This window comes from Lygodium microphyllum, chromosome 22, assembly GCF_053477565.2.
Source record: "Lygodium microphyllum isolate KBCC chromosome 22, Lygodium_microphyllum_v1.1.10, whole genome shotgun sequence".
In the NCBI taxonomy this organism is placed as follows: Eukaryota; Viridiplantae; Streptophyta; class Polypodiopsida; order Schizaeales; family Lygodiaceae; genus Lygodium; species Lygodium microphyllum.
Genome location: NC_141156.1, coordinates 108090695 through 108113028, shown reverse-complemented (window position 1 = coordinate 108113028; position 22334 = coordinate 108090695). Strand labels below are relative to the sequence as shown.

General features: G+C 41.8%; 2 pseudogenes; both read left to right on the top strand.

The window, feature by feature from the left end:
- The first annotated feature begins 11056 nt into the window (after positions 1–11056).
- LOC148017494 (putative MYST-like histone acetyltransferase 1 pseudogene) lies at positions 11057–11485 on the top strand (annotated as a pseudogene).
- An 8621-nt stretch (positions 11486–20106) lies between these two features.
- Positions 20107–20529, top strand: LOC148017493 (putative MYST-like histone acetyltransferase 1 pseudogene; annotated as a pseudogene).
- Positions 20530–22334: the final 1805 nt, after the last annotated feature.

The window sequence follows — 22334 nt, the reverse complement described above, 5'->3', positions numbered from 1 at the left end:
GGAAGATTTGGCATTCATTCAGAAGTTTTCAGACATCATCAAGTGGAAAATTGTGAAGAAGCTTTAGGAGTCGTGGTCCGTGGAGGTTCACAAAAACAAGAAGGAAAAGAGTTGGAATTTGTTCGTGGATGCTCAACAGCAAGATACGTGGGATGCTTGGTGCACTGATAATCTTCTATTTGTCCAATTAGCAACCCACAGAAAGTTGGTAGACATAGTGTTTTTCACAACATACACTGTTGAAACCCTCAAAAGATGGCATTATTATAATGGAACAACAACAATCCTAAGAAGAATGAGTTTTGATACTTTCAGAATAGAATATCTCCCCTTCTGTAGTGGTTTGAAGGCTGAATTCAGAGATGTTGAAAAGAAGGAAGTAGAAGAGATGTTGGTCAGAGAATCCCTCAGAGACTGAAGCCCTCTCTAATACTATCCTATTGAGTAGAGATCAACTGGTTGGAGCCAACCCCCTGATGAATGACACAATCAAGAGGCAAGCGTTAGAACGAGTCTAGAGGTACGTGAGAAGAGAGAAGGCAAAAATCAAAGCTGAGAACGAGCGAGCAGCAGAAGCCTTCTTTGATTCCCTAAAAGCTCTCTTTACAGAAGTCCCCATGGTGACTCAAGGTCCCCTTCCTAGTCACATTCGTCCTGGAAATATTGATTACAAGCCAGCAAATGTAGTCCCATTGCTAGTTTTTAAGGGAGAGTATAATAAAGACCCTGATCTTCATGTAACAAAATTCATGGTAGCATGTGCGGCTAATAATGCCAGAACCCCTGAGCATTGGTTAGCAATATTCCTCTCCACTTTCAAGGGCATGGCGTTTCAGTGGTATGAGAAACAAGCAGCAAGAACTTTTGGCACATGGGATGACCTAAAGTTGGCCTTCCTCACTAAATTCAGGTGTGAAGGTTTTGAAGAGCGGATGCGAGAGGAGTTCATGAACCTAAAGAACCTAAGTCAGTCCTCTGGAGAAAGAGTAGAAGCTTATGTCTCGCGAATGGAATCCATCCTGAAGAGATGGACTAACCATCATTTGGACGAAGGAATCCAGAAAGGAGTGTTTCTCAGGGGCCTACAACCAGAAGTTTGCAAGTTTGTGGAATTGAGAAGACCAATCAATCTGTAAGCTGTAGTGGAAGGTGCAAGATTGTATGATGAATTTGAAGCAAGGCTTTCAATGACTCTAGGAAGAGGAGCCTTACCTCCTCCCATGCCAGGAATGGTATACCCACCAAATGTAGTCCCAGGGACAGTTCCCTACTCCTATCCCCTGATGCAAACAGTGCAGCAGTATAATGCACCTAATCCACTGTGGTCACCGGAGACGCCGGTGCCTCAAATGATGGTTCAACCACAACAACAGTGGCCTCAAACAGTTCCTCCAATGGCAACTCAACAATAGTGGAACCCTACCAACTGGAATCAACAACCCCAAGTCTCAGCAAGAGCTTTGAATCAGAACCAGAATAGAGGACCTTCTGGATAGACCCAACTAGTGTATGCAGTAGTTATCGAAGCTTCCCAAAACCCTACTACAAGCACTTCAGGAGGTGAAAATCTAAAGGACTAATTATCCAACTCCGTTGCAAGTATCAAGAAAGAGCTTCTGAATGTGATTACAGAGCAGCTAAAGACGGTGAAGGTGAATATCGCCAACCTATCCACTCCTGCAGGAGCTGGAAGAGATGTGATGCGCTCTAATACATGGTGTGGAAAGTGTCATCAAGCGGGACATTTAGCCACTAAATGTATCCAAAAATCAACCATTCCTGGGGCCTTCTGTTCCTACTGTTTGTGGAAGAACCATACAGAGGATATTTGCTCTCTGAAAGAGATGCATGAATGAAGACAGGAGGATGAAAATGCAAGATTCAATTTGCTAGAATCCAAAATGACAACACAGGATATTGGACCAAAGCCTAGGGAATTTTGTCCTAATTCTAGTTGGAGGAGGTTTCCCTCTCAAAGTTATAGAGGACGACAGTCTGGTAGTGGTCAGAGATCAGAGGTGGAATGTTAGAGGTATGGAGAAAAGGGACATATCTCCCCAAATTGTCCAAACCCTAGACGATCTGTGGATTACAAGCCCTTATGCAACCGATGCAGAGGTGAATGCCACACTGCAAAGGACTATCCAAGTCCAGCCCCTGTAAAGGCCAATGGCACTGATAGCCAACAAAAGGTACAAGAGCCTGCCTCCAATTTAGTAGAGTTGGAAATTGCTGCGCACCAAGAAGAAGGAACCAGTTGTTCAGAATGAGAATAATTCTCCTGTCAAGACTGTGAAGTTCAACCTACCCATATAGGGACAGAGCAGTACAGAACAGAACAATACAATACAGAGCACTGTAGTGCCACAAAGAGCTATAGAGACAGTCCTAGAGACAGGACCAGAGGCCCAGGAGATAGATGATACAGAAGCACCTCCACAAATAGAAGAAGTGCTGATGCTGCAATTACTAGAAGAAAAAGGAAAGATGAGAGTGGGTATAGTCACATTCCCCAGCAGGCTGGAGAAGCCTGTGGATCCTATCAAAGATTATGACTTGGTCAAAGACCTAGACACTTTTAAACCTAACTTAACATTCCGATAGTTACTGATGCTATCTCCCAGCTGCCGAAAGAAATTCAAAAGCATCTTGACAAGAAGATGTGGACTAAGAATCGCTCCTTCAATAGCAACCAAGACTAATAAAGCCCCGAAGCCTGTAAAGGAAGTAGATGTGGCTAATGCCTTCCTAGATCTTGGAACCCAGAGATTAGTGTATGGATAGAAGGATGCTTTATTTCAGATGCATTGATTGATGGAGGCTCATCAGTAAACATAATGACGGATGTGACAATGAAGGACTTAGGGTAGCAAGGAATTCAACCTACATAGTGGCTTATCAGATTGGCAGACCAAAGCAAAATTAAACAGTTGGGCATCCTCCCATAAGTTAAACAACCCTTGCAGGAAGAGACTATTGGCTGACATTTTTGGTGGTCAAACCAAATTCTTATGGGACCTCATATCCTCTGCTGTTGGGAAGACCTTGGCTTTTTGAAGCAAGAGCCAGGACGGACTGGTTCAAAGGAACCCTAACCCTAGGCAGAGGACCCAACAAAGTGGTGTTGAAGCTGTATGGATCGCAAAAAGGCAATGGATCCACTTCCATTGAAGTCATAGGTGACTCCTCCAATGAGGTAATAGATGGTACATCAGGAGACAAAGAGACTGTTAAGTAGATCTTTTCTAAGAAAACAGAGGCACAGTCCCTAACAGTGGGCACTGTAACCCAACTTCCAAGGGAAGCAAAATCCTTGTCCATGGGAGAACACCTCCTACCTCAACTAGAATTAACTTCTGAAATCACCTCTGCCAATGAAATAGAAGCATGGATGTACTATTCTCCCTGTTACATGACATTCATAGAGACAAAACAGAGGCAGAACAAATACAGAGTAGATACAGAGACAGAGCAAAGACTGTACAGTTTACAGATTAGAGACAAAGCAGAGACAAAATAGAGACAAAATGGATATAGAGACAGTAACAGAGACAGTAATAGAGCCAGAGCCAGAGCCAGAAGCAAAAGCAGATGCAAAGGTTCCTACAGAAGTAGAGACAGAGCCTCCAGAGGAAGAGAATGAAAATGATGAGAAAGAAAATGAAGTGGGTTATGAAAGTGCAGATGAAGAATTTCCTCTGATAGCAAATGATCTTGTTGATGTCCCTACAGAGACCTCAAAGGCCGAAGATCTCAGGGTGTTGGATGGAATGACCATGGTTCCATTTGGGTTGACCAATGGACCACAAAGTATGTAGAATTTGTATAAGAAATGGATTAAATGCATAAAAATTAAGTTCACCAGTGGCTCATGTCGCCCTAACTGTTCAGTCCAGTGAAAAGATGATGATGATGCCCCCTGCCAATAGAAGCCAAAGCCCTCAAAGCCACAGCCTCTAGAAGGTCTGTGCTATGTGACATTCCTGGACGCATCCTCTGAAGATGAATCCTAAGTCCAGAAGAAATCACCATTCAAACAGAAGTAGACAAAGCTCTGATACCCTTCCAACAACCTCAACAGACAAATGAGTTATTTGTTCAGAAGGAGGACACTACTTCTAGTGGAACATCAGACGAGGATACTACTCTCTTGAAAGAGTCAGACCTCTATCCAGAAGCAATCTGTGGGATATTTATCTGCAAAATGGAAGGTGAAAGGCAAGTAATATTCTTGGATACTGACGGTACCGAACGTCACCTAAAAGTGGGCCTCTATCTTCAAGAAGAAGAACTAGTGGTCCTGCAAGATTTATTAAAGGAAAACTTAGATGTGTTTGCTTGGTCATATAAAGACTTAAAGGGGATTGATCCCATAGTATGCCAACATCACATTGATCTAGAGCATGATGCCAAACCTGTAAGGCAAAGACAAAGGCGTATGAATCCTAATTATTCTACTCTGGTAAAGGCTGAATTATTGAAACTTATTTTACACATTGTTAATCATGAAGTACATGGCCAGGATTAGGTACATACTTCCTCAGTAGATTGATGTGGAATACATTATGAACTTTTAGGTTCTCAGGGAGTTGCAGTCTATAAGCATTGGGTCCTAGGCACTTGAGAATCTTATAGGGCCCACAATACCTCGGACTTAACTTCTTGCATTCACCTAAGGATAGGGAACTCTTCTTTGGGCATATGCGAATGAAGACCATATCTCCTTTAGCAAAGGTTCGATCTTGACATTTCAAATCCGGTATGCCTTTTGTCTATCCTTGGTGGCTTGGATGTCCTGTCTTATTGACTTCATTTGGTCATCCATATCTTCTAGCATATGCCTTGAAGCTTCAACTCTTAGGGTTGGAACTGAGAAGTTTAAAGGACTTCGAGAGTCGTGCCCATACAATGCTTGAAAAGGGGTCATCTGAATGCTTTGTTGATAAGAAGCATTGTAGGCAAACTCAACCAGTGGCAAGTATTGAATCGACCTTTTTGGTTCACGGCAGCAGTGAGCCCTTAACATATCCTCAATGACTTGGTTGACTCGCTCCGTTTGACCATCGCTTTGGGGATGGTAAGCTGTACTAAAATAGAGTTGAGTCCCTATGGCTTCAAAGATAGCTCTCCAAAAATGTGATGTGAAGAGAGAATCACGATCACTAATGATTCTTCTGGGCAATCCATGTAGTTTGAATATCTCCTTGATGAACAACCTTGCAATGTCAGAGGCTTTATAGTTTGTCTTAACAGGAATAAGATGTGCAACCTTGGTGAGTATATCAACCACAACCATAATGGAGTTGTATCCTCCCTGAACTTGGGGTAGGCCAACAACAAAGTCCATACTAATGAATTCCCATTTCATTTGGGGAATGTCAAGTGGCTGTAAATTTCCTTGCATTTTGACATGTTCGGCCTTAATACATTGACAAGACAAGCACTCAGTGACATATTTGAGAAAGTCACCTTTAAGCCTCTCCCAATATTAGCTCTTCTTGACTACATTGTGGATCTTGGCATAGCCAGGATGTCTTGAAAAAGGGGAATCATGAGCTTTCCAGAGTATCTTTTGCTTGAGTGACTCGCTTGCCGATATACATAATCTCGTTCTATAGTAGACAAGTCCACTATTGATAGAGAATTCTTGATACTTAGCCTGTAGCTTTCGGTCCTGATCCTTGATAGGGATCTCCCTTAGCATCTTCTGATAGGTTGGATCACGGAAAGCTTCTTCTCTAGCTAGCTCAAGTATTGGGTTGTTTGGCATGGATACCTTTGTGGCTAGAGATCTAGCTGTTGATGGATTCTGCAAGATTAGAGAATTTAGGAATGCCTTGCAACTGAGTGCATCGGCAACTACATTCTCCTTTCCAGGCCGGTATTTGATTTCAAAATGATACCAAACATTGCTTTAGTCTATCAAAGCTAGATTGTTTAGTAGTTGACCATACAATCAATGTTTGCTTCTTCAGTAGATCCATCAGAGGTGATGTAATCAAAGAATAGTTTTTGATAAAGATCCTATACCATCCTATCAATCCAAGAAAACTGCATATTTCCTTGACAGTTGTTGGTATTCGCCGTTTCAGAACATCTCTGAATTTGGCCGGATCCACTGAGATTCCTTTCGCTGATATGATGAATCCCAGATATTCAATGTGACGTTTGAAGAATGCACTCTTCTTCATCTTGGCATAAAGCTTGTGTGCCCTCATTGTCTCAAGGACAATGTGAAGCTAGGGTTCATGATCTTCTTCCTATTTGGAGTAGACTAAGGTATCGTCGAAGAAGACGAGTACAAGTCATCAAGATATGGGCTAAAGATATCTTGTATCAACCTATTGAAGGTGGCGGGTGCATTCGTCAGCCCGAATGACATGACCTTGAATTTGACCGAAGTCGAATTCCACATTACATTACATGTCCACTTCAGCTTTTAGCCAAATGACCGAATCACTTAACTTCTTTATCAATACTCATAGTCAAGACAATCATTGATAAAAAGGAAGTCTTATTTCATTCATATGGGCATAGCGCTTTCGGAGTACAATTGTTCTTAGGCGATGGAACAAGCTGATACATTAATTTGAGGAGAATAAGATGTTGTTGCATTCAGCTACGGGAACTTTGTAATAGTATGGATTGGGATCATGGATCTTCAAGAATTGATAAGTCATTGGAAGATTAGGGTATCCTTTCCTTTGGTACCCATTCTTCTTGTAGCGTCCCAACACTTTGATCCTGTCGGCGGGGATTATGTGGGTCACTTCCTCGTACACATATGTGTTCAACTTGACCTTCTCACCTTTGACATGTAAAGTTATGTTTACGTGAGCCTCAACAAAGATGAATAGCTTCACAATCTTCAAGTCCTCCAACCACTTGATTCTCTTTAGGTTGGTTCGAAGGTACGCAAATCACTGGGCAGCTATGTAATAGATTCCTGAATCACTCATCCATCTCCATTCCACGTACAGAGGCGATGAATTGTAAATGCGGTCTAGGATGTTCATCATATCGATCCTTTGTCGATAATCCGAGGCATGCATCACAGTCATAAACATGACCTAGAACACCATGAATCTGTTCCATGCTTCATAACTCTGCAAGATAGCATCAATAAGTAAGGAAAATGTTCTTAACAGCAAAATTTACTTTACTTCTTTTATTAAGGTTCTTTGTAAAGACAGATCCTTTGTTGGTCGGCTCTGATACCAACTATAACACATCCACGTGTTTGCTTGCAAGACATGTCTTAGCAGCCCATCGGAAAGAGGGTCTAGAAAGCTCCGCCCGGCACTCCCATGGAATGTTATGGGGTTTGAGATCTAGATCTTTCAGAGTTTGCTACGTAGCAGAAGTATTCCGGCCGTCCCCACTTAGGACCGACCTAAATCAGGGTTTCCCTAATGGTCAAATTCCTAGAACGGTAGCTAGCAACGAACCTTAGGTGAACTACTTTACGCAGAAACGTCAGGGTCGAAGTAGATTCATGCTGCACTTGGTTCAAGGAGAATGGGAAACGAGAGGGATGCAAAGCTCGTGTAAAATGTTACACGGCGCAGTGAACAGAATCTGAGAAACAGATAGAGAGTACACAACAGATAAGAGGAGAATCAATAAATTCTTTAACTCCAAACAACTGATACAAAGATGGCTCTGTCCACCCGTGTGCTTCCACTGTGCGAAGCTTAGATGGCGATCTAGACAAAAGATAGGTGAAGAGCTTAAGGCTGGCTGGAACAACAACTCTGACTGGGTGAAAGATGAGTGAGAGATGGCTGCGAAGGGGTTTAGCTTTTATAGCCCATGAAGGTCGTTAGGTCGGCCTGCTGACCGACCTACCATATGAGCCTCCACTAGTCGGCCAGGGAATATTCCAGGAAATATTCCCTTTACCATCCTACCAGCTTAACCACTGCATCTAACCCAAAGATTAGACCCACAACAATCACCTTTTTGCCATCCGGTCACATAGACCTCATCTGATATACAAGTCAGGACTCAACCAATGTCCGGGCTCACATTTGGCTTCTCCTCATAATGGGGGCCTTACAACTTTGAGCACCATGGATCATTGGTAGCACCTAATGAGGGTGGGGCATTGATCATATCTAACAGCTCGATCTCTCTTCCCATAAGCCATAGTCCCATTCCGTTTCCCTAAAACAACATAAATCGGGGTTCTAGTAACCTAGATTCTAGGCCAACGTTCCTTGCTGTTCATTTCCTTCGAGAGAAGTTCCCTGCAGTCCATTTTGCTTGAGAAAAGTTCTCGGCCAACCGGGACCACCCATTTGTAGGACGGACCCATGGCCACATCCACCGCAGTTTCCTCAGGGTTGTTTTAGTTGTCTAATTACCTACCACCTTTAGTTGGACACACATAAAACAGCTTCCTTAATTATCCAATTAGACACAGGTTCCTTCACATAATCTTAGCATTGATTTAGAAAAGCAGTGTCGACCAAGTTCCTTTTCAACAGTTGATGTAATTTATCTTTGGAAAACATCATATAATCCAGCTCGTAGGCAATCCATAATCCGTCCAAAGGCAATCCATAATCCGCCCAAAGACAATTCACCAATCTGCAAGGATTACTAATCCAAGATTCCGCACATAAACTAGTATGCGGGCCTCGAGATCCAATCTCGGGTCCTGGGCCATGCGGAAATTGAAGAAGTTATTGCAGATTGCTCCTACTCTCAAGAAAGCAGATTATAATTGCAGAAGACCTATTGTAATGACAGTTGACACTAGTCCAATTGGCATAGGTTGGGCTGGTGGTCAAGATGATGTAGATAGAAATAGGTACACTATTCGGTTTAAGGCAAAAATCCTAAACGAGAGACAGAGGAGGTATCTGTAAATCAAGAGGGAATTACTGGGAATTGTTACGGCGCTCAAATGCGACAAGGAGTATTTTATTGGAACCCGAGTTGTGGTAGAGACACATTGCTTGCCATTGATAGGTATGATTACGAGTTGCTTTACTCCGGATATAGCTATGCGGAGATGGATCGCATACATCAAGTCATTAAATCCAAAATTTAAACACATAGCAGGGAAGGATAATCTAGTGGCCGATATGCTGTCTAGAGCCAGATATGATGATGAGGAGACACTACTTGCAGAAGAGGATGATGCAGAAATTTCAGCCATTATGATTGGTCATGTTTGCCATGTCTATGATATTGTGGCTTTCATAGAAGAACTCTATGTTGGAGATTGGTTGTAGATTGGCAAGTACCTTAGTACACTAAGCAAAAGAGATGAATGGACAGATGAAGAGTTCAAGAAGATCAGAAGAAAAACCTATGGTTATTTTCTCAAGGAAGGATTTCTTTGGAAGCACCCGAAGAAAAGAGGTGGATTACCCTTGCGGGTTGTCTGCAATAAAGAGACCCAGTTTACAGGTGATAAGAGAGTTTCATGAGAGTCCTTGGGCTGGTCATAGAGGAGTGTGGGCTACTTATGAGAAAATCAAGGAAAAATATTGGTGGAAAGGCATGTACAGAGATGTTTCTCGCTTTGTAGAGACTTGCAGAGACTGTCAGATGTATTCCTAGTGTGTCATCAAGACGAGCTTCACCCGGCCTATCCGCTATGCATTCATTATAAGTGGGTAGTTGACTTGGTTACTGTGTCGATGGGTCTATGGTAGATGAGATATATTGTATTGGCTAGAGAGAATCTTACCAATCATGTTGAGGGCAGACCTTCGAGAACGAAGACCACTAGTGTAGTGTGTAAGTTCTTATTGGAAGAAATTTTCTGCAAGTATGGCTGTGTGGGTAAGATCACTGCAGATCATGGTGAACTAGATGCAGATGAAGCTAGGGAGTTTTTCTCTCAACTAGGAATCAAGTTGGCTCTAACCACAGCATACAATCCAGAGGGAAATGGAAAGAGTAAAAGAGGACATCCACTGATAGTGAAAGCATTAGCCAAAGCATGTAGAGAACGGATTAGAGAATGGCCGAGACTTCTACCATTTTCTTTGTGGGCTGATCATACCACTCCCAGTGTTACCACAGGATATATGCCTACAGAGTTGATGTATGGTCAAAAACTAGTTATGTTGACTGAGACTTGTGCTTTTACTTGGTCAATTTTATCTTGGCAGGAGGATTTGACAAGAGAGGATCTCTTAGCTCTTTGGATCCGGTAGTTGGAGAGAAGACCAGAGGAGATTAAGCTAGCTATTGACAGGTTGAAGGTTGCTAGACTTAGAAATAAGGACAGGTTTGACAGCAGGCATCGCTTGCAACCTAGAGCAATAGAAGAGGAAGATTGGGTATTAGTCTTTGATAATGGTCTTGAAAATCAATATACTGCACTTCGGAAGATGGTGAAAATATGGTTTGGGCCGTACGTAGTCAGACATGTCTTTGACAATGCAACACATGAGCTTACAGAATTGGATGGGACAGTGCTTAGAGTGCCCATTGTAAGAAAAAGAATCAAGATTTTCAAGAAAAGAGATGAGGATTATGTATTGGAAGAATTTGCAAGAGAAGAGCAACGAGAAGAAACTCCAATAGAAGAGACAGATGATATGACAGATAACATTGCTGATATACCGAAAATAGACAATGAAGAGATTGATCTGTATGTGGATCTTGACGTCAATGATCATGGGTAGTTGGCCCATCCGAAGGATGCACAGGATCAGAGGGGGTGGATGTCGTGCTGCTACGTATCCCAGGTGTGGAATCCCTCAAAAAGTTTGTGTGTGTGACATTCTTGTTTTGTGTATACCTAATCGTTGTTTTTGCATTTTGTTCTACGTGTGGCTTGCGTGTTTGTGTGTGTATGAACCCTAGTTTTCCCGTAAGTGTGTTTCTAGTTATCATCTCAAACCCGTGTGTGTGCTGGGACTTCGTTCGATTGTAAATAATATTATATGTGTGCATTTATCTCTGCGTGTGTGTGAATGAATGCTTGTGTGTGTGTGTGTGTCAAAAATATTGAACCCATGCCAAGGTAGTTTGCTGAAGCTGTCAAAGCGGTACAAGAAATCCTAGATCTAAGATAAGAAGAAATACAAGAATGCCCTACAAGTGGATGACTAGGAGACTTGATGAATGGGTGAAGCAGGATCAGTTGGAACTCGATTCTACCAAACATGAGGGAGATGAAAAAGTTGATGATAAGGCTAGGAGCTTAAAGATGACTCGCCATCAAAAATGCAAAATTGATGAGATGCATGTACAGGAGGGACATGAAGATTTTGATATTGCAAGTCTACATGAACATGAAGAATTCACAAAGGTGAAAAACATTGACAAGATAGAGCTTGGGAAGTATGAGATTGACACATGGTACTTCTCACCATTTCCACCAGAGTATAACGATTGTGATAAGCTATATTTCTGTGAGTTCAGCCTCAATTTTATGAAGCGCAAGGAGCAGCTCACATGGCACATTAAAAAATGTGACTTGAAGCATCCTCCTGGGGATGAAAAATACCGATATTGAACTTTGTCCATGTTTGCGGTCAACTCTTCAAAGTTTGCGTAGCTCAGGAGGAGGAGACATAAAACCAAGGCTTAAATGGACTGTGCCACATGTCGACTCACTTGATGTCGAGTCCATGGAAGAATATGGAGCCACCACCATGACAACAAGAATCACACTTTTTCAACCACTCTTCAGCTTGCTTTTCAGACAATCGGCATTGTTTATGGTGACATGGGTACCAACCCTCTTTATGTTTATAGCAGTGCCTTCAATGAACCCAAAATTCGTGGTGCCGCTAACGTACAGACGAAGTATGACTTCCTCCAAGCTCTGTTTAGTCGACGGTCTCCATGAGCCCAAGGGCCAGAACCATCTCTTGGAGCTTCTCTATTAAGCTTTTTGTTAAAGCTTAAACAGGGATATAGCAAGTTATTTTTTATTTTTGTAAAAGTGGGGGCTGATTCGTGCTTTTTCAGTGATGAGTCCTAGATTTTAGGGGCAGTTCCGTCGATCCAGAAGGGAGGGGGACATTTCTGACTTGTGTGTCGATGGGGATGTTTTGTACAGTCGCAGGTGGGATGGAAGCATTAAGCAGGACTATAGGCTTGTTATAACTATGGACGGACACGCATCCTTAGTCTCAGCTTTGCTAGTAGACAAATAGATTTCGTACAGTGGCACCTGGGATGGCACGATCCGTTTATGGTGGCGTATTGATTGTAGTCCTCTGTGTGTACTTGAAGGATCTTTGCATTTAGGTGCAGTGCAAACCCTTGCAGTCAAAGAAGACTACCTTTTGGCAAGTTAACAAAGCAACAAGATTCAGGTCTGGAGGGATGAAACTTGTATCAACTTTGTTGCAGCTCATGAGGGGGACACACTCTGATATGTGTGAAGAAGAAGAACAACCTGTCCTCAGAAGAAGAAGAAGAGCCTATCCTAAGGAGAAGAATAGCCATCTTGGGGAGAAGAAAAACAGTCATTCTGGGGAAAATTAGAATAATCATCCTTGGGAGAATAACATCAGTAATTACAACTGGTACTTGAGCTTGGGAAATAGTATGTTCTCCCATACGGTGCTAATAGATATGGTCTGAAAAGCTTTTGAATTGGAAACCCCTCATCCAGATGTTGCAAAGCTTTCTTCTAATCCAGATGATGGCATGTCAATGCTTCATGAAAAGCCATGTACAGATGCTCATCCCACAACAGTTTCCTCTGGAATTAAAAACCATCAGTCCTTGAACCATACCATCAAACTATCTTGAAGAAAGAAGTCGTGCTGTCCAAATTTCCAGCTTACCGATTTCTATTCCTGTTTTTGATCCCTCTGCATCATGCTTGATGATAAAACATGACATTTCAAGGTAGATTCTAAGCTTTCCTTTGACCATCCATATTCCCCAACAGAAATTATGTTTGTTCCTGATAAAGAGTGCTAGAAATCTAACTTATTAGCCACAACTAATGACTATATCTAGGTCTGACAGATCCAGAAACAAGGTAGATTGAAGGCTAACATAATATATAAATATGGACAATTTGAAGACTGTCTCTAACTGTAAGCCATCTCAGTATCAAAAAATAGCCACCATGATGAAACTTGGATCAGAAGATTATCCACTTTCTCACTCATGGATGAAGACCATACTCTTGGAAATTCTCTTCAATATATTGTATGGGTGGCCTAAGCCGAGAGGCCGCTTGGGTTTCTTCTTCTTGTACCTTGTATTTGTTATTAGCAGAAATAAAACAAAGTCTTGGCATCATTTTCTCTTCTTTCTTGCTCACTTGATTGATCTTCTATCTTGAAATTCATCAAGGTCCTCTGTGGACGTGACTTTGTTTTAAAAAACCCTTCGACATCTTTGGTGAACCCGACATGAAAGCGTCGCATTTAAAAAAATTTCAGGATGGGAGATACTTCAGCATCAATTTCAGCCCCTTCTAGGATTCCTACTTTGTCCTCTACTTCGATTCCATCATCGACTTCTGCTTCAAATACTTCTATGGATGATTTAAAGTAGATTTTGTAGAATATGTCTATGTATATGGAACTTCAAAATCAATAGACACAATTGTATATGCAACAGCAGCAGCAGTTACATCAACAGCAGTTGTCTAAGCAAAGGCAACTATATTCAGAGCAAGAGAATGCAATTAGCGTGACCAAGGCGATTGAAGCAGTTGAAAATGAAAAGAAGCTATTTGATGGCCGTAATGTATCGGCTTATTTGAAGACGTATGAGATTAAGATGGGATTTTTTGGAGTGCCGACAGGACTTATGAGTAAATATTTTCTTCGCCTTGTCACACCCGCCTTGAGGGTAAAAGTGACTAATATTTTCCTTCAAAATTCGCATTGGCAAGATTTTAAGAAGGCCCTAAAAGAGGAGTATTTTCTTGAGGACTTTGGGATGGCTACATGGCGGTCATTCCGAGAGTGGGTCTACATGCCAAACAAAGGTCTAGCTGCTTCAGAATTGATACGAGAATTTGAAGAGAGGTATAGTCAGCTTGATGCTACTGAACAAAGAGCATTGGATATTGAGAAAGTTGAGCTTTTCTTGCAAGCTATAGATCCTGCTCTTCAGGAAGAATTAGGAGAGCTTCTTGAGGATCGCACGAAGTCTATGGGTCTTAGAACAAATTGGCAAGACGCCCAGGATGCGGTCTCGACTTTGACCAAGAGGCGGATATAGAAGACCTGCCTACAGAATGGATCTATGACACCGACGCCGTCTTCTGCTCCTATGTCTCCTTATACCCCTATCATTTCTTCTCTTCCTCAGCCAGTTACTTGGCCTATGCCAGTGCCTACTGTTTCTAATCCTCCTGTTCCTCCTGTTCCAAGACCGATGCCAGCTCCTTCTGCTCCGAAATCATCCACTCCTTTGGTTCCTTCCTCTCTTGATGACATAATCAAAGGCATAACGGATTTGACACTGGAGTCAGTTAAAGCAAAATTGGTGGAAAAAATAAAAGAGTAGTTTACTTCGACCACGCCTACTATTTCTTCTAGTGCTCCTAGTGCACCTAGGAGAGATCGAAGATGTATTTGGTGTGATAGTATGGACCATCAGCATTGCAGGGAGGATTGTGAATCTTTTCAAGATGCAAGGAGGAAGAATTTGGTATTTTGGGGACAAGATGGCAAGATCTGGTTGACTGAAACAGGAGCTCCGCTTGCTACCAATTTTGGGAAAGGCGGAATGAAGAAATTAGTAGATGACATGGCTGCACGTACTTCTTATGTGGCAGCTACAGGAGATGCTTCTACATATGGAGTCCAGATTGAGAAAGGTTCAGAGAGTCAGTCAGCATTATGGACCTATGCTATAGAGACGGCAAACAAGGGGAAAATCTAGCAGACTATTTTGACTAGTGCAGGTTCTAGCATCAGATCTGAGACAGGTTGGGATTCGCCTATTGACAGGTACACTATTTATGCCTACTTGGCTAAGTCTCAGGGAGCAGATGTACTTGTTGAGGAGAAGCATAAGAGAGATGAAGAGAATCCAAATGTAGCTAAAAATACTAGAGGGGGTGAGTTTGTTGCTCCACCTACTACAGGGCCGTCTTCGAGACCAGGGCCAGAACGACAAATGGAGGATGCTCAAAAGAAAGAAAAGAGATAGGGACCTAGACAGAGAAAGTAGCCAGGATCTAGATTAATGTCTGATATTGAGACATCTACGGACATGAAGAAAATCTTTAATGAAAAGATACTTAGCAGTGAAGTGACTTTTACTATTTTGAGGTTTTGGGCATCTCGAAAAGAGAGTTTCAAGATCAGTTCCAAGAAGTCCTGAAGAGAAAAAGACATACATTGCCTACTACTAATACACAGGGAGTCTTGATTGGGGAGTTGGATGAAGATGAGGATGAGGTTATGGTGGAGAATTCTTCTGTTTTTCCACAGAGAGAGAAGAGAGTTCAACCTATGCATTATGCTAAAACTGATGAGCCTATCTTGGTACCGCGCAGCCACTTTTCGCGGAGTCATTAGGCAGGGGCAACCACGGAAACAATGGTAAAAATTGGAGAGAAACAGATGCCTTATGTTGCTTTGGTGGATCATGGTTTAGAGATTAATCTCATAGTTCGTGGAGTTTATGAAAGTAATAGATGGCCTATGGATGCAGAGCATGGGTGGCGTATGAGAGCTGCCAACAACAACACTACATGTGATTTGTATGCTGCCTGTCCCAATGTCAGGATTTCTATTGGAGATGTAGAGGAGGATTTCCATTTCTTTGTGCAGGATTCATGCTCTTGGCCCATAATCCTAGGACAACCATTCATCACAGAGATGCGCATGGAGACAAAAGTAATGGATGATGGATCTGCTTATGCACGGATTCGCAGTAAAGATGGTATGAGAGCAGTCCAATTTATGACTATGTGTGTAAATCATGCTAGAAACAGGGATACTCTTCGAGATGCGCCTTTGCCCACTATGAGGGATTCGGGTTTTCATTAGGTACCACTGTTCCACGAGACAACCGTGGTACAGAGCATAGGAGATTAGAGTTCTTTCCTCCTGGCAGGAGTGTTTTCTCCTCCAATTTTGTTGGAATTTCAGCAAATAGTTCGATGAGTTATCAAAAGATTTCTAAGTTGCCTAGAGCTGCCAGGCAATACATGTGCAGGAAGGAGAAAGATTTGAAAAATGTAGGTATTTTAGAGGATGATGAGCATATAGATGGGATGTATGATAGTATGGTTTGTGCAGATACGATGACAGAGATGGAAAATATGCTGAAAGTTGATATGCAGAGTTGTCTCAGTAATGTATCATGCAGTCCCTGGACATGTTTCATGAAATTTCATATTTTGTGTCACAGATAGAGTCAGAGGTTGAGGTGACTCAGCCAAAAGTGTTGAGAGCTGAAGAAATTCAGGAAACAGAGTTTTCAGCTGATTATGATCAGCCTACAGAGACACAGAGGGCTGAAAACTTTTAGCCAACAGAGTTTATTGCTGAAATATTTCAGCATCCAAAGTTTAGGGCTGTTCCTATGCAATCCATAAAGCAAAGGGTTGAGGATATTCAGCCACCAGAGGGCAAAATTGCTGATTTACAGCATGATTTGAGTAATGCAGAGGATCATAATGAAGCTAGGGTTGACACGAAATACAAGACTGTGGATAAGAAGGTTAAGGTGGTAGCTAGACTGCTTCCACCTGACAGTGATCAGCAAATAGAGAGGAATGCCAAGTAGCCAATTTTGAGGAATCCAAAGCATATAGGCCATAAACTTTCAACAGAGACTCTTGCTGAATTAAAAATTGGAAATGGTGATTTCTTGCTACCCTCACAGAAGCAATGCTTTTAGGATATGCTTGAGCAACATGGAAGGGGGTTTGCTTTCTTCTCGCATGAGATTGGATGTGTGAATCCGGATATTGTTGTCCCTATGGTGATCTTTACTATTCCTCATATTCCATGGAACATCTGACCTATTCCAGTGCCTAGGGCACACCTGTCAAAGCTAGTTGACTTGTTGAATGAGAAAATCAGGATGGGAATTCTAGAGCTGTCATCTACACCATACTCAAATAGGTGGTTTACGGTTCCAAATAAGAATTGTACTCTCCGATTTATACAGGACATGCAGCCAGTAAACAGAGTTACTATTAGGAATGTTGGTATAGGTCCAGTTGTGGATGAGTTTGCAGAAGCATTTGCTGGACGTGCCATCTATTCTTTAGGTGACTTGTATTTGGGATATGATCATTGGAAAGCAGGGACCTAACCATTATGAGAACTCCTATTGGGCTTGTCCCGATGTGTGCCACTAATTTTGTTGCGTATATGATGAATGCCATGCATAAGGTCCTTTTGAGTACATACCTCAGCTTACCATGCCTTTCTTGGATGATGTGCCCATTAAGGGGTGTGCAAAAGAAGAGAAGAATGAGAGTCTGAATGAGTAGGGATGCAGATACTTTGTGGCTAATCATATTGCAGCTTGTGAAAAGATTTTGGCCAGGTTAGAAGAAGTGAACTTGACACTATCAGGGCAGAAATCTGTTTTTGGAGTAAATGAGGTCGTCATTGTTGGACATATGTGTGGGTATTATGGTAGGAAACCTTCACCTGTGAAGGTGGATGCTATAGAAAATATTACGAAGTATTGTTCTACCACTTCAGAGGTACGGAGATTCATTGGATCCTATGTGTTTTACATGATTTGGATATCCCATTTTGCACACATAGCAGATTGTTTATATCATCTACTTCGAAAGGGGCAGAAAATTTTTTGGGATGAGAGCCACACTAGAGCCATGCCGAAATTGAAGAAGTTATTGCAGATTTCTCCTACTCTTAGGAAAGCGGATTATAATTGTGGAAGACCTATTGTATTGACAGTTAACACTAGTCCAATTGGCATAGGTTGGGCTATGGGTCAAGATGATGCATATGGAAATAGGTACTCTATTCGGTTTGGGGCGAAAGTCCTAAAGGAGAGACAGAGGAGGTATCGGCACATCAAGAGGGAATTACTGGGAATTGTTACGGTGTTCAAATGAGACAAGGAGTATTTTATTCGAGCCCCAGTTGTGGTAGAGACAGATTGCTTACCACTGATAGGTATGATTACGAGTTTCTCTACTCTGGATATAGCTATGCTGAGATGGATCGCATACATCAAGTCATTAGATCCAGAATTGAAACACATAGCAGGGAAGGATAATCTAGTTGCGAATATGCTGTCTAGAGCCAGATATGATGATGAGGAGACACTACTTGCAGAAGAGGATGATGCAAAAATTTCAGCCACTTTGGTTTATCATGTTTGCCATGTCTATGATATTGTGGCTTTCATAGAAGAACTCTATGTTGGAGATTGGTTACAGATTGGCAAGTAAGTTAGTACACTAAGAAAAAGAGATGAATACACAGATGAAGAGTTCAAGAAAATCAGAAGAAAATCCTATGGTTATTTTCTCAAGGATGGATTTCTTTGGAAGCACCCGAAGAAAAGAGGTGGATTACCCTTGCGGGTTGTCTGCAATAAAGAGACCCAGTTACAGGTGATAAGAGAGTCCTTGGGCTGGTCATAGAGGAATGTGGGCTACTTATGAGAAAATCAAGGAAAAATATTGGTGGAAAGGCATGTACAGATATGTTTCTCACTTTGTAGAGACTTGAAGAGACTGTCAGATGTATTCCGTAGTGTGTCATCAAGACGAGCTTCACCCGACCTATCCGCTATGCATTCATTATAAGTGGGTACTTGACTTGGTTACTATGTCAATGGGTCTATGGCAGATGAGATATATTGTATTGGCTAGAGAGGATCTTACCAATAATGTTGAGGGCAGACCTTTGAGAACAAAGACCACTACTGCAGTGTGTAAGTTCTTATTGGAAGAATTTTTTTGCAAGTAAGATCACTACAGATCACGGTGAATTAGATGCAGATGAAGCTAGGGAGTTTTTCTCTCAACTAGGAATCAAGTTGGATCTAACCATAGCATACAATCCTGAGGGAAATGGAAAGAGTGAAAGAGGGCATCCGCCGATAGTGAAAGCATTAGCCAAAGCATGCAGAGGACGGATTAGAGAATGGCCGAGACTTGTACCATTTGATTTGTGGGCTGATCGTACGATTCACAGTGTTACCACATGATATATGCCCGTAGAGTTGATGTATGGTCAAAAACCGGTTATGCCGACTCAGACTTGTGCTTTGACTTGGTCAGTTTTACCTTCGCAGGAGGATTTGACAAGAGAGGAGCTCTTAGCTCTTCAGATCCGGTAGTTGGAGAGAAGACCAGAGGATATTTAGCTACCTATTGATAGGTTGAAGGTTGCTAGACCTAGAAATAAGGATAGGTTTGACAAGCAGGCATCACTTGTTACGGCCTAGAGCAATAGAAGAGGAAGATTGGGTATTAGTCTTTGATAGCAGTCTTGAAAATCAGTATACTACACTTCGGAAGATGGTGAAAAGATAGTCTGGGCCATACATTGTCAGACATGTCTTTGACAATGCAACATATGAGCTGACAAAATTGGAAGTGCCCATTGCAAGGAAAACAATCAAGATTTTCAAGAAAAGAGATGAGGATTATGCATTGGAAGAATTTGCAAGATAAGAGCAATGAGAAGAAACTCCAATAGAAGAGACAGATGATATGACAGATAACCTTGCTGATATACCGGAAATAGACAATGAAGAGATTAATCTGTACGTGGATCTTAACGACAATGATCATGGATAATTGGCCCATACGGAGGATGCATAGGATCAAAGGGGGTGGATGTCGTGCTACTGCGTATCCGAGGTGTGGAATCCACCAAAAAGTTTGTGTGTGTGACATTCATGTTTTGTGTATACTAGTCATTGTGTTTGCATTTTGTTCTACGTGTGGCTTGTGTGTTTGTGTGTGTATGAACCCTAGTTTTTCTATAAGTGTGTTTCGAGTTATCGTCTCAAACCGGTGTGTTTGCTCGGACTTTGTTCCATTGTAAATAATATTATATGTGTGCATTTATCTCTGCGTGTGTGTGAATGAATGCTTGTGTGTGTGTGTGTCAAAAATATTGAACCCATGCCAAGGTAGTTTGCTGAAGCTGTCAAAGCGGTACAAGAAATCCTAGATCTAAGATAAGAAGAAATACAAGAATGCCCTACAAGTGGATGACTAGGAGACTTGATGAATGGGTGAAGCAGGATCAGTTGGAACTTGATTCTACCGAACATGAGGGAGATCAAAAAGTTGATGATAAGGCTGGGTGCTTAAAGATGACTTGTCATCAAAAATGCAAAATTGATGAGATGCATGTAGAGGAGGGACATGAAGATTTTGATATTGCAAGTCTACGCGAACCTGAAGAATTCACAAAGGTGAAAAACATTGGCAAGATTGAGCTTGGGAAGTATGAGATTGACACATGGTACTTCTCACCATTTCCACCAGAGTATAACGATTGTGATAAGCTATATTTATGTGAGTTCAGCCTCAATTTTATGAAGCACAAGGAGCAGCTCACAAGGCACATAAAAAAATGTGACTTGAAGCCTCCTCCTGGGGATGAAAAATACTGATATGGAACTTTGTCCATATTTGAGGTCAGCTCTTCGAAGTTTTGGTAGCTCAGGAGGAGGAGACAGACAACCAAGGCTTAGAAGGACCATGCCATGTGTTGACTCACTTGATGTTGAGTCCATGGAAGAATATGGAGCCACACACCATGACAACAAGAATCACACTTTTGCAACCACCCTTCAGCTTGCTTTTCAGACAATTGGCATTGTTTATGGTGACATGGGTACCAGCCCTATTTATTTTATAGCAGTGCCATCAATGAACTCAAAATTGGTGGTGCCGCTGACAGATGAAGTATGAATTCCTCAAAGCTGTGTTTAGTCGATGGTCTCCATGAGCCCAAGGGCTAGAACCATCTCCTGGAGCTTCCATATTAAGATTTTTGTTAAAGCTTAAACAGGGATATAGCAAGTTATTTTTTATTTTTGTAAAAGCGGGGGCTGATTCGTGCTTTTTCAATGATGAGTCCTGGATTTTAGGGGTAGTTTCGACCATCCAGAAGGGAGGGGGACATTTCTGACTTGTGTGTCAATGGAGATGTTTTGTACAGTGGTACTTCAGACGGAAGCATCAAGCAAGACTATAGGCTTCTTACAACTATGGAAGGACCCGCATCCTTAGTCTCAGCATTGCTAGTAGACAAAGAGATTTTGTATAGTCGCAGCTGGGATGGCACGATCCGTTTATGGTGGTGTATTGATTGTAGCCCTCTGTGTGTACTTGAAGGATCTTTGCATTTAGGTGCAGTGCGAACCCTTACAGTCAAAGAAGACTACCTTTTGGCAGGTTACCAAAGCGGCAAGATTCAAGTTTGGAGGAAAGAGACTTGTATCAACTCTGTTGCAGCTCATGAGGGGGACACACTCTGATATGTGTGAAGAAGAAGAACAACCTGTCCTGAGAACACGAAGAACAGCCCATCCGGAGGAGAAGAAAAGCCATCCTAGGGAGAAGAAAAACAGTCATTCTGGGGAAAATTAGGACAGTCATCCTTGGGAGAATAACAACAGTAATTACAACTGGTACTTGAGCTTGGGAAATAGTATATTCTCCCATATGGTGCTAATAGATATGGCTTGAAAAGCTTTTGAATTGGAAACCCCTCATCTAGATGTTGCAAAGCTTTCTTCTAATCCAGATGATGGCATGTCAATGCTTCATGAAGAGCCGTGTACAGATGCTCATCCCATAAAAGTTTCATCTGGAATTAAGAATCATCAATCCTTGAACCATACCATCAAACTATCTTGAAGAAAGAAGTCATGCTGTCCAAATTTCTAGCTCACCAATTGCTATTTCTGTTTTTGATGCATGTGCATCATGCTTGATGAGAAAACATGAGATTTCAAGGCCCATTCTAAACTTTCCTTTGACCATCCATATTCCCCAATAGAAATTATATTTGTTCTTGATAAAGAGTGCCAGAAATCTGACTTATTAGGAACAACTGATGACTATCTCTGGGTCTGACAGATCCACGAACAGGGCAGATTGAAGGCTAACATAATATATAAATATGGACAATTTAAAGACTGTCTCTAACCGTAAGCCATCTCAATATCAGTAAATAGCTGCCATGATGGAACTTGGATCAGAAGATTATCCACGTTCATCCACTTTCTCACTCATTGATGAAGACCATACTCTTGGAAATTCTCTTCGATATGTATGGGTGGCCTAAACCCAAAGGCCGCTCGGGTTTCTTCTTCTTGTACCTTGTATTTGTTATTGGTAGAAATAAAATAGAGTCTTGGCATCATTTTCTGGTCTTGCTTATTCACTTGATTGATATTTCTTGTACCTT